Genomic DNA, 12915 nt, shown 5'->3' with positions numbered 1-12915 from the left:
AGAGTTGAATATTATCTTACAGAATTTAAATGGAAAGCTTGGACCACAACGGAAGTTAGATTAAGTACATGAGACTGAGCTGATGAAATAGAATCTTATGACTTTTGACTAATACATTATTAATCTTCTATGCTTTGTTTTCCAGAGTTAAGGATTTTTGTCTTCTCTTGAATTGTTGACAGGTCCATGTACCTACTATTTGAACAGAATCCTAACCTGCTTTCCTGGCTTTAAGTCTTAAGCAAAGTTCTCTTAACATTGTTTAATTTTGATTTATTAAAGCTAAAACTGCTTTTCTTGAAATTAAAAACTATATATTTAAAAATACCTATTTCATGACCACAGTAAGCTATGTAGCTTCAGCTAGGTGCTATTTTTATAGTATATCCATTGTACTCACAGTTTCATGCCTAAAGTCAAACACTTGTTCACAGAAATCTATATATTAGCTGAACTTGGTTTTGAGAGTAGTTAGATCAATTAAAATATTTTGTTAACCAATAAAATGTGGGGGAAAAAGGAATGGAAAGCAGCTGTAGAAACCAGATATATATATATATATATATAAACAAGACATGGAAAATTATTTGTTGATGATAACATGTATGACTAAGTCAATATACAGTGTATTCTGAATGGGAAACTGCATTTTTTATGCTGTGATGATCTTCAGTGAGTGAATGTAAAATAAATTAATTTAAAAAAATCCTCAGTACTCATGCTGTAGTTCTAAAACCAACTGCTAAATGCATCTGTTTTGTTTCATCATTGTGTTTTTTTTTCCCCCTAACACAATACTAAAAAACAGAAACTAACAGGAAAATTTAAACCTGCAACCCCCTGCTAAGGTCAGCTGTTCTTTTTCAATATGGCTGCTGGAAACTTTCCATTCAAATTTTACCTGAATTCGACTTACAGCAAAACTGTGTCTTTCCTCAGGGTCCTCCAGGACCACCTCAGTCACACAGCACAGTGGTTGCATTTGAGGACCTTAAGAGTTTATCACTGAGAAAGAGACAGTTGGACAAGAAGGACACAGGAGTTATGAAAAGCAACTCCCTTGCTGGGGTAGGTATAAGAGTAAATAACAATACAGAGCATTGTAAGGCACTGATTGAGGGGATACTGTGTTCAGAGAGGGCTCCACAGACAGACAATGATGAAAAACAACATTAAGAAATACTTAAAATTCTGCATAATTTCTCTCTCTCTCTCTCTCTCTTCCGTTCTCTCTCTTTTTTTCTGAAGCCAAGATTTTTCTGGATCTATTTTTATTCTATCATCTTTGCAGGAGCAATTGACGAAAGAATGAAATTACTGTGTGTTTGAAACCCTTTAGGCATCCATGTCCCCCTCGTGTTGAGTTCCTATTACTAATTTTGTTATGACAATCACTGTATAGTCATTTAACTGCTATTTTCAGAGGCTTTGGTGTACAGTTGATTAAGATCTAGGTTCTCTAAATGTATTATTGCATTTGGACCGAACAATTCTATAAAGTAACTATTATTGTTTTGTTTTTATAGAAAAGAGAAGAAAAACCAAGAGAAGTTAACCAGTTAAGTAGAAGAACCAGGATTTTAAATCGGGTTCTTCTTTCTCTATATCCATACTCTTAAGTACCTATTTATGCCAACAGGTGTCATGCTACCAAGCAAGTGCTAACATACATAGTTTTTGAAATATGTCAGTTAATGCAGTTTCAAAAACTTCAAAGAAAATGTGTATTTCTAAAAAAAAAAAAAAAAGTTTGGATTTCAAAAATTCTTTGCACCAAAATAAAATTTTACCTTAAATTCATTTTCTCACAAACTTTTTGAAGTACCCTAGTGTACTCATTTCCAATATTGTCAAACAACGGACTAGCCATTATTTTGCAATGATTAGATTTCTTAGTCTCTACTTTCTGTCTTACTTTGGCCTAGACTGTAATTGTCTAGAGATATGATTGATCCAGATTTGCACTGCTGTTTGATTGTTGTATGAGTTTCTGCTGGGTGTAATTCTGACATTGAAAAGTGTCAGATCGTCTTGTTCAATTTTGTTACAAGATTATTTGTCGGCTCATTTGATGGGACAGCGGCTTCATTTAAGCACTGCGACAAAACTAAGAGGACAATTATGATCAGGTTGTCCATTCTACTTTCAAACCAGGAACCATGTAGCCCAAATTAAACCAAGAAAACAGACCCTATCTCCAACTGGAAGAGCCCACTAGGTCATCTAATTTAATTATATTTGATTTTCTAAATTCCACTTCCAGAAATAAAATCTCCAACATGTTTTTTTTTTTCCTTTACACTGCCTGGTTATTCATATTTAAATTCTATTTCTCAAGCCTTTGTGGATTGTTCCTAATAGTAAATACACAGGGGAAGAAGTTAGAAGGAAAGGAAGTTTGCCTTTTAAGAACTTAGTGTGTGCTGGCGTGACGACAACCCTGCAAGTTCTAATTATAAGTGTTGAGGCTAATAATGAAAAGAAATTGTCTAGAACTACAAAAATTAAGAAATACCAACTATTGGAGATGAATCTGAGTCCCTCCAATGCTTGAGCCTGTGCACATACTGGGTTGTCAGAAAAGTCATGATGCGCTTTTACCTAGAAAAATGTCATGGGACCAGCAGTTAGCGTAACGGTTATGTCGCTGGACTCCTGTGTAGTCAATCACGATTCGAGTCCCGGACCCGGTAGCTTAAACTCACACTGGGCGCATGTGCACGCATGCCCAAGACCCAGAGAAAAGAATGGAGGAGAAGGGATTGCAGCATGGCCATCCCCCCTATGGGGTGATTTCTCATTTTTCTCTGTCTTTCTGGTGAACCCACATGCCTAAAAAAAAAAAAAAAAAAAAAAAAAAAAAAACACTAAAAAAAAGTATGTCATGACTTTTCCAACAACCCAATAATGCTGCATCTGACAATCTGCCCTTGAGGAATAACACACAAGCAATAATCAGTTAACCTTACGCATTTTTTTCTAATAATGTATTTGTGATCATATCACTTACCTGATAGGTAAGCTATTGGGTCATTGGAAAAGTCCTGACATATTTTTGCATGGAAAAACAAAGATACAGGGAACAACAGATGGCATAATGGTTACGTTGCTTGACTCCTATGTAGTCCACCAGAGTTCAAGTCCTGGATCCGGTGACTTAAAACTCACACCAGACACATGTTGTGTGTGTGGCCAAAATCCCAAGAGGAGAATGGAAAAGAAGGGATTGTGGCATGGCCATCCCCCCAGGAGGTGAGTTTTCACTTTCTGGCTGTCTCTCTGGCAAGTGCACACATCCTATAGTAAAAAATCTCTCTGGAAAAAAAAAATTTAAAAAAGAAATGAAAAAATATGGCATGACTTTTCCAATGACTCAGTATTTATCCTTTGAAAGATAAATGGGTGTTTGGGTTTTTCTTGGAAGCAATGGGAAAGCCACAAGAGGAGCTAAGAGAGTGCTCACAGAATCGGTTTTGTTCTTATGGTAGCTGTGTGTGAATGACAGCAAACAAGGCTGGAGTTGAAGAGACCCCCAATTGTAACCATAAAGGGTTAAAAGCAAACTTCTTCTTCGAGATAAGAGTATCTGCAAAGATACTGTCAGATGGGAAAGGCTGTTGTTTTCTAACTTTAAGAAGGATGCATAATTTAGGCCAAGATAATCACCAGTGATGCATACAGCAGAGATTAATTTGAAAATTTAATATCAAAAGATTGGAGGACTTGCTTATGAAGCCACAGCTTCTAAATTATATTGAGGCATTGGTTAGTAACAAGTGCTCAGGAGTCTCAATGTGCAGAACAATATTAAAAGATACCACATGTCCTCTAATTAAAGCCACAGCAAAGTGGAGTCATGATTGCAGATATGAGATTAGCAAAGAGTAGGGGGACAATTGAAAAGCAGTGCCAGGAAGCCAGTGGGGACTGGAAACACTGGCCTGCATAGGGAGAGGCCTTTCTCCAAATTGCAGCAAAACCCCTGGAAATTAGTAGGCACTAGAAGGAAAGCTAATGTTAGTTGCCAGCATTATAGGAAATGAAAATATTGCTCTATCACACATAATTTGGACAAAGGTTGATCTGTTTGTTCAGTGCTAAGCAACAACAGGCAGCAGTGAAAAACTGAGTCTGAATTTGCAAATGAGTCACACATAATAATAGTAAACAGACATGTCGAAGCTCTTGATGCTTTAAGGATATTTGGTTGGATGATAGTACTGTCTTGATTTTGTTTTTCATTTATTTGTTTGCTTTTTGATTTATTTGCTTGTTTAGTTTTCTTTTCTTTTTTTTTTTTTTTTTTTTGAGAAATATTTTTGCTATACGGTCCATGTGTTTGACAAAAAGACAGAAAGTGAGAAATCACCCCCTTGGAGGGATGGCCATGCTGCAATCCCCTCTCCTCCATTCTCCTCTCAGCATCCTGGGCATGTGTGCACACATGCCCAGTGTGCATTTCAAGCTGCCAGGTCTGGTACTCGAACCATGTTTGGCCAGATGGGAATACAGCAAAATAATCACTACTCTACCCACTTGTCCCTGTTTGTTCAGTTTTTTAAGGAGGAAACTAGGAGGACAAAGTCAGCCATTCATTCCTACGAGGACAATATTGGGACTATTCAAAAATGGCAAACCTTGCACCTATAAATCCTTCTATGAAGTTGAAATAAACAAAGTGTGTCATTAAGAACATGTCCAGAATTTTAGAAGCACAATTATCTAAGGCAGGGGAATGTATTTGAGATAAAGTCAGAGTTTTCATTTTTCTGATAGTTTCATCTGCAAATTGGTGAAAGTAGATTGGCATTGGCATGAATGAAAATGGCTAATGAGAGAATGAAGCCAGGTGAGAATCACCATTCCTTATTTCATCAATCCATCATTATTTAATCCTCTGAGTCAGGTGATTCTCTTCTAAAGGTGGGATTTCTCAGGACCTAGTCAAATAATGAGTGAAAACAATACTAGCTATTGTGAGCAGAGGTTATCATATGAAGGGACTTTTAAAAGTTTGTAGAAAAATGGAAATAATGTATGAGTTTCTTTTGGTGTAAGGAATTTAAAAATCTATTTTCCCATAATACCCATTTTCCATGAGCTTTTTGAAGATTACTTATAATCTATATGTATACACACACATATAGAGTATTCTATATATACATATATATTATACATATATAGTGTAATAGATATATGTGTGTGTGTATGTGTGTGTGTGTGTGTGTGTATATATATATATATATATATATATATATATATATATATATATACTGCCCCCTTTCTATTTGATGCTTAGGGTGGACATAATTAATCTAATATAGTCTATTTGTCCACTGACTTCAGAAGAATCTTCAGAAATTTTCTCAATAGAGCATTCCAAAAAATCACTAGCAATATCTACAAATAGCATCCAAGTTCCTAGCCACCTGCTAGGAACCTTCCAGAAGTTTAGGAGATTCCTGAATTTCTCTCATTAGCTAGAAACAAAGACATAGACAGCAAGCTGTGGTGGAAAAGGCATTGTATCAGCAGTCAGAAGTCTTAGACTTCTATTTTTCTCTCCTGCTTAATACCCTGTGGTCTTTTACTTTTGTGACACATAGTCATATTTCTTTGATCCTCAATTGTTCACCTGTAAAACTAAAGGAATGTGTACCAGTAATACGATATAAGTAGAAAATGATGTAACAACAGAAGACAATCACTGAAAATGATGCTGTGAATCTTGCAATGATATGCAAAAAATAGTATTACTGGCATTATATTACTGGAATCATTACTGGTATTAGATTACTAGAACGGTTACTGGAATTATCACTAACTCTTAGTTGCCAGACTCGTAGCTGCAGCAAAGTTACTGGCAGAAGCAACTTTGGTCAAACTTCTATGAGGGGATTTCAAACTGTTCATGAAAAACAGGATTAAAGTATGAGTTTATTTCAGTGCAAAAGAAAAATTATCCCTGCATAGTTCTTGCATGATGTGCATTTGCCTGAGATATTTAAGAACCTCTTGTATTACCTTAGTTTATACCATATTTCATGCTTTGGTTGTCTTCAAACTTGAATGGTCATCAGAATCACCTGAAAGTGCTTGTGAAAACTCTGGGCCTCACCCTCAGAGTTTTGATCTAGTAGAACCAAGGTGGATCCCAAGAATTTTCAGTCCCAACAAGCTCCAAGATGCTACATGTCTGACGACATTACTTTGGGAACCTCTGCCTAACCTAAATCTTAGATTTCAAGGTTTAGCTCATTGGCCGTATCTTCCAGGAAGCATCTGCAATGAACCCACCCATAGAGAGAGCTCTCCTTTCTGGAACTGCTACATCCCGCCAAGCTTCTACCACTCCTGTAGGGCCTCACACGGTTATGCTTCTGAGGAATCCTTTCATTTCTATTTGCGTTGCCTTTCTGGAGAGACCAGAAAGGCCCCTGAGGCATCAACTTTATGACATTTTGTATCTTTCTTTCTATCACTAGGGACACAGGTCTAAGTACTCACCTGTTTTATTGCTCCCATAGTTCCTTCTTCAACACAGCTGGATGATTCTAAAGATCCCAGGCTGCTACCAAAGGGTGCTGAAGAACAGCTCCTAGTCATCCTCTTAAAGATCCTAGTCCCAACTCATGTGTAACATTACTACAGGTTCCTAGAGAAATGATGACCCTTTAAAAAAAAATTTAAAAAGTTTTTTTTGTTTGTTTTTGTTTTGCTTTAAGGTGCATGCACTTAGAAGAGAGAGACAGAGACAATGAGAGAGAAAGTGAGAAATCACCCCAGGAGGGATGTCCACGCTGCCATCCCTTGTCCTCCGTTCTCCTCCCAGGATCCTTGGGCATGCATGCACACACACTTGGCATGATTTCGAAGCCACAAGGCTTGGGACTCGAATCACGGTCAGCTATGTGGGAGTCCAGAGACTTAACTGCTATGCCATTAGATGACTTTTCACAGGACACAGCCAAACTTGTGGATGATCCCATGCTACCATCACTCTGGCCTTGGAGAATGAGACTTGGTTTTCCTATGCCTGGTCTTTTTGTCTTAAAATCCCCATAAATATGTCCAGCTTTTTCCTTAACTTTCTACAGAAGTAGCAGAGATTAAGCTAATCTAATTGGAGATTTTTCTAAAGACAGAAGACACAAAGAGAAGTAAGTTCATAGACTATAATTATAGTCCAGACTTTCTAAACTTTCTGACTTCAGTGAATGCTCACATGGCCAGGCCCCACCACATGGAACCAAGCCAGTCTTCTTTGCAGCACGGACTCTTAGATCATCCCCCTCCCTGCAGTCTCAATGTTCTCTCTGAGTCCTGATATTCCAGCCTCTACATCTTCCCAAGACTGTTTGAAAGTGGAAACCAACCATTTCTTCAGAGAAAACAGTGCCTCTATCCAAAAGAGCTGGTCTGGCTTCTTGGTCTTAATGGTATAATCACAGAGCCACTGAATATCAATATAGCTCCCAAATATTTATGAGTCAGTTAGAAAAAACTACCCTTTTTTATTTAAAATATCAATGGCTATTTCCTTCTCACTCCTTCTTTACCCAGAAACTAAAACAAAGCAAAATAAAACAAAAAATCCTTAGGGTTTACTTCCACCTGTAGTCATCTTACTACAGATGTAGAGATGTTTGTAATTTTCTTTTTAATTTAAGAGAGAGAGATATTTGCTACAGGGTTTGTGTGTTCACCAGAGAGAAAGACAGAGAGACAAGAAGTGAGAAATCACCAACCCCTCTCTGCAGCGGTATGGCCATGCTGCAATCCCTTCTCTTCTAGTCTCCTCTCAGAATTTTGGGCACACACACACATGTGTGACCAACATGCATTTTAAGCCACTAAATCTGGGACTTGAACCATGGTCAACTCCATAAGAGTCCAACAACGTAACTTTATACAATCTGCTGGTCTCATGGAATGTATTAATGAATAAATGTGTATACATACATGCATATTAAATTGACCTATACATGTTCACCTACAGGCTGTTGCTGTGTGTATGTGTTGGGAAACATTTAAATCACTAGCACGGAACTCCTAATGCTCTTCTCTTTACATTAACCAACCTCCACAGATGAAAGTCCTTGAGCGTATTTTAGTCACACAATGAGCCAGTCCTTTCTCAGTTCTGCTCCCTCCTGAAGAATTATCTGCTTTGCATCTGCCCACGTTGTTCCCCAAGCACCTACAGGTCCTTGCTTGGAAGGTTCTGCTTTAAATGGAGCAAAGATTGCCAGTGTGATCCAGCACAGTTTGTCCCCACTGCTTATTTGTTGAGATGAGCCTGTCCATCTGTCCACGTGCCACAGACCCTGGGTGGCGGAAAGCAATAAAAAGAAAGCACTCATTGACAACCCTCTCGGCATAATGCCGGCATGAGCAGAGGTTATTATCTTGTAATGTCACTGTTATTTCCAACGGCTCCCAGTGGATCTGCTGACTGCGGTGAGACAAAGGGGGAGACACTGTTAACACGGCCCCTGCACTTTGTAAGGAGCAGTATTGTGCTGTGCTTTCAGAGTGGCTTTTACTGCCTATCGATTGGCACATCGACTGCAATTCGAGGTCCCTTCTCCCATTGAAGTTGTCACTGGTATATTTATTTAATAAATCCCAACTCGGCCCACGACCACTGCAGGACTGACGTGGCATCTCTGCTTTTTCATACACTAGGGAGAGAAGCAGGCTAAAAGTGTGAAGACGCTCTCTACTCCCAGGTTAGTCACTGTAATTACTGCCTGACCTTGGATGAATCGCTTCTCCTCTTTGTGCCCCACGTCCCTCATCTATATCCCAGGTCTGACCCAAGAGAAGTTGACAATTCCGATTCTTATTTCAAGACTTCCAGCTCCCGTGGGTTGCAGCACAAACTGCTTGAAAAGGTCCCCAAAATAGCAGCAAAGTAATTGCAATGTATATTCTAATAGCAGCAGCTGTAGTAACAGAGCCGCCCCCTCCCCGGGCTTCCTCTTTAGGGGTGATATGCCAGAATGAGAAACAAAATTACTGTGTCTGTTCAGCAAATTCCTCCTGACAAAATCTTTAAGCGTTGACAAGAGTAATATACTGAAAATTAGTTTAGAAGTGTTTCAAGTTTCAAAAATCAATCAAAATCAAATTAGGTTCTGAAGACGCTGTCTGTTGAGTTTTAAGAAAAAATAAAGATTCGCTTCAGCAACTCGGGAAAATGGCTTTGACCCCAAAAGAGGTGACTCTTTTACAGAGAGTGATTGTCCTTTATATCTACCTTCGAGACCCTTGCCAGGACTTGACCACGTATGTCCTTGTTCTACTGTCCTGAATGTTTGTAAATAACTTACCAGCTGACCTACTTTTTTTTCCTTATTTTTTTTTCCTTAGATGTTTGTTGTAAGGCACATGCACTCACTGGAGAGACAGAAAGAGGCAGTGAGAAGGAAAGTGAGAAATCATCCCCCAGGGGAGATGGCCACACCACAGTCCCTCCTCCTCCATTCTCCTCCTGAGATTTTTGGGCCTGCACACACATGCCCCAGGTGTGATTTTCAAGTCACCAGGTCTGGGACTCGAACTGCAGCCAGCTGACCTACATTTTACTCTCACTTCTCTCCCATTGGCATCCCAACCTCCAACCTCCTCCAAATCTAAATGAGAAAAAATAAATACATAAAAAATAGAAGAACTCATCATCCCTCTCAGGATGGTAAACAGACCAGGTAGTGATGGGACAAAAGACCTAATACTTAGGGCCTCTCTTATCTTGGTCTGATTCTCTAGTGCAAAAGACCCATTTTCAGGATACAGCAATGCCTGTTTCTGTGAGAGTTTATAATGAACTGGAATTTCAACTTTGGCTGAATTTCTTTTCCATGTATGTAATTTGTAAACCAGGGTCTTTCTTAGCCTCAAAGGACAGTAGTGATCACTTTGCCATTTGTCCTCAAGTACCATGGATCAGTTTTCTATATATGGTGACCCACTATATGCACGATGTTTTTCTTTTTTTTTTCTCCCTTTGATAGTTGTTTCAAGGAGTTCTCAGAGGGTTGAACTTGCATCCACAAACCCATAGTTACAGACAACACAAAGAAAACTGCTTATCTTTTCTCTCCAGCTTGCCAATGTCTATTACCTATGAAGATGCCACAGCTGGACTGTCCCCTTGAGAATCACCAATACCTAGCCAAGATGTCATTACCTAGAGTTTCAAAAAACTCTGATCTTGTGGGTAGAGCAGAATAACTTCTCTGAACTGTGCAGACTATGTGTTAAGTTTCTGAATAATGGTTTGTTCTCCAAAGGTTCATGTTTTTGAATTTGGTCCCCGTGTGATGGAGTTTGAGTGGTGAAGTCTAGTGGGCATTGACTGGATTGTAAAGTCTAAGTGAGGCATAATGTTGGTGACTGGATTGTGGAGGTGAAGTTCTCATGAATAAATTAATGAATAACCACTGAGTTCTAGCTCTTGTGAGAAGTTAGTTCTCATGCGAGGGGGTTGTTCTTAGAGTCTCTCTCTCTCCCTAAGACTGCTATCCTCTCTCTACCATTTTTTTTTTTTTGGAGAGGTTTTTCGCTATAGGGCGCATGCGCTCGCCAGACAGAGAGAGACATAGAAACAGAAAGCGAGAAATCACCCCCCCAGGGGGAATGGTCACGCCGCAATCCCTTCTCCTCCATTCTCCTCTCGGGATCTTGGGCATGCACGCACACACGCCTGGCGTGAGTTTTAAGCCACCAGGTCCGGGATGCAAACCGCGGTCGACTACGTGGGAGTCCAGAGACATAGCCATTATGCTAACTGCTGGTTCCCCTATCCTCTCTACTTTTGTTACTTATATTCTACTCACCAGAACCATTAAGTCAATAAAACTCTATTTCTTTATAAAGTCCATAGCTTCAGTTATTTCTGCTAGCAATGCAATCAGAAGCAAAGGCACTGGGTCTCCAAGTGTATGTGCGTGGGCACAGAATCCAATGGCTCACAAGTATTTGTTTAAAACAATACATTCCACTTCTAGCACAGTGACCCTAGCCATCCAGATTCAGATGGGGGCTGCTGACGGGTGTGTTTATGTCTGTGTGGACTGAGTGACCCATGCTCTGCCTTGCCATAGGCCCATCATTCTCAACTAAGCTCAAAACTTATCTTTGTTTACATTAGCATGGGATACTTATAATGAATATGGAAGGTTGAAGGTGACGGTTGCCTTATGTGTCATAACAAAGTCCTTTCAGCTGGTCCTTTGGAACAAGACAAGAGCCTGCTCAACAGTATATAATTATCTGATTTTGATAGGAAAAGAAAAAGAAAGATTGCTATTTGGAAATGATAAATTTTAAAGTTTCAAAGTTCTAACAATCTTAGGGCTCTTAGAACCAAGTTTCAAGCTGTATTTGAAGGAAGAAAGGAAGGAAAGAAGGAATATAGGACAAAAATGTGAATGATGAAAATAGTTATGTATTTTCTGGGAATAGTCATAATCATGATAACATTATGCTAAGAAACTATCCTATTAAAAATATAATTTTGGCCTGCATAAGTATGACATGGGCATTTGAAAAATCAAATAGGCAAATAAAACCTAATCTTAATATACTATTCAAGTAGGGAAGCCTAATGACCACAGAGATGTGAAAAAAAAAACTGATTTAATCTAATCCCTTTATTTCACAGTTGATGATATTTAACATAAGAGAGAGAAAGGACCTACCCAAATGCATATGGTTGGTTTATGTCACCGTCAAAATTAGCACCCAAGTCTCCTAGCTCTCACATTTGGTCCAGTTCATGTGAGTGAATGTCTGCATACCTGCTAGTAAGAAGCATTGTGATATGCTCTGTGTGCCAATCATACCACCGTGACTCTCCTGCAAGTGGAAAAGACAGGTGTCATTGGCAGAAGAGGAAGAGGAACTTAGAGTAACTAATTCACCTCTTCAAGATGTGCTTAGGCCTACTTGGTAAGCTTCAGAGAGCATGTTTCTAATCTCTTCTAACAGCAGACTCTTATACTCTCATATCCAAGCCTGCACAAGAGTGAGCATGTCAGGGAACCAGCAGTTAGCGTAATGGTTATGTTGCTGGATTCCCACGTAGTTGACTGCGGTTTGCGTCCCGGACCCAGTGGCTTAAACTCACGCCAGGTGCGTGTGCATACGTGCCCAAGATCCCAAGAGGAGAATGGAGGAGAAGGGATTGCGGCGTGACCATCCCCCCTGGGGGGTGATTTCTCGCTTTCTGTCTCTCTGTCTCTGTCTGTCTGGTGAGCGCACGTGCCCTATAGCGAAAACCTCTCAAAAAAAAATATATATATACTATTCAAGTAAAACTTCAACTATTTCTCTGTTTCTATATGATGCTGTTTTTCCATGTGTATGGGTGGCATACTTTTCTTGGCAAAAATATGTATTAGTGTATCCTGCCTTATAAGCTCCCTTTTTCTTACACCATGGAGGCTTTTCTCCTTCAATACATTTTGAAATTTTCTTTTTCTTTTTTTTTTTTGAGAGATTTTCACTGTAGGGCGCGTGCGCTCGCCAGACAGACAGAGAGAGACATAGAGACAGAAAGCGAGAAATCACCCCCCAGGGGGGATGGTCACGCCGCAATCCCTTCTCCTCCATTCTCCTCTTGGGATCTTAGGCACGCACGCACACGCGCCCGGCATGAGTTTTAAGCCACCGGGTCCGGGACACGAACCACGGTCGACTACGTGGGAGTCCAGCGACATAGCCATTACGCTAACTGCTGGTTCCCGAAATTTTCTTGTGAAAATGATTTTTATGGGTGCAGAGTACTTTATTGTATTATTATACTCAGAAATGCTTAGCTATTAATAACTTCATATTTGTTAACACATTGGGTCTTTGGTTTACATTATAAATAAAATTACACGTTTGTGTTTATCTGTGATGGGTTTT

Source organism: Tupaia chinensis, unplaced genomic scaffold (genome assembly GCF_000334495.1).
Source record: "Tupaia chinensis unplaced genomic scaffold, TupChi_1.0 Scaffold142001_1, whole genome shotgun sequence".
Classification (NCBI taxonomy): Eukaryota; Metazoa; Chordata; class Mammalia; order Scandentia; family Tupaiidae; genus Tupaia; species Tupaia belangeri.
The sequence above is the reverse complement of the archived record's forward strand: the minus strand, read 5'-3'. Positions refer to the sequence as shown.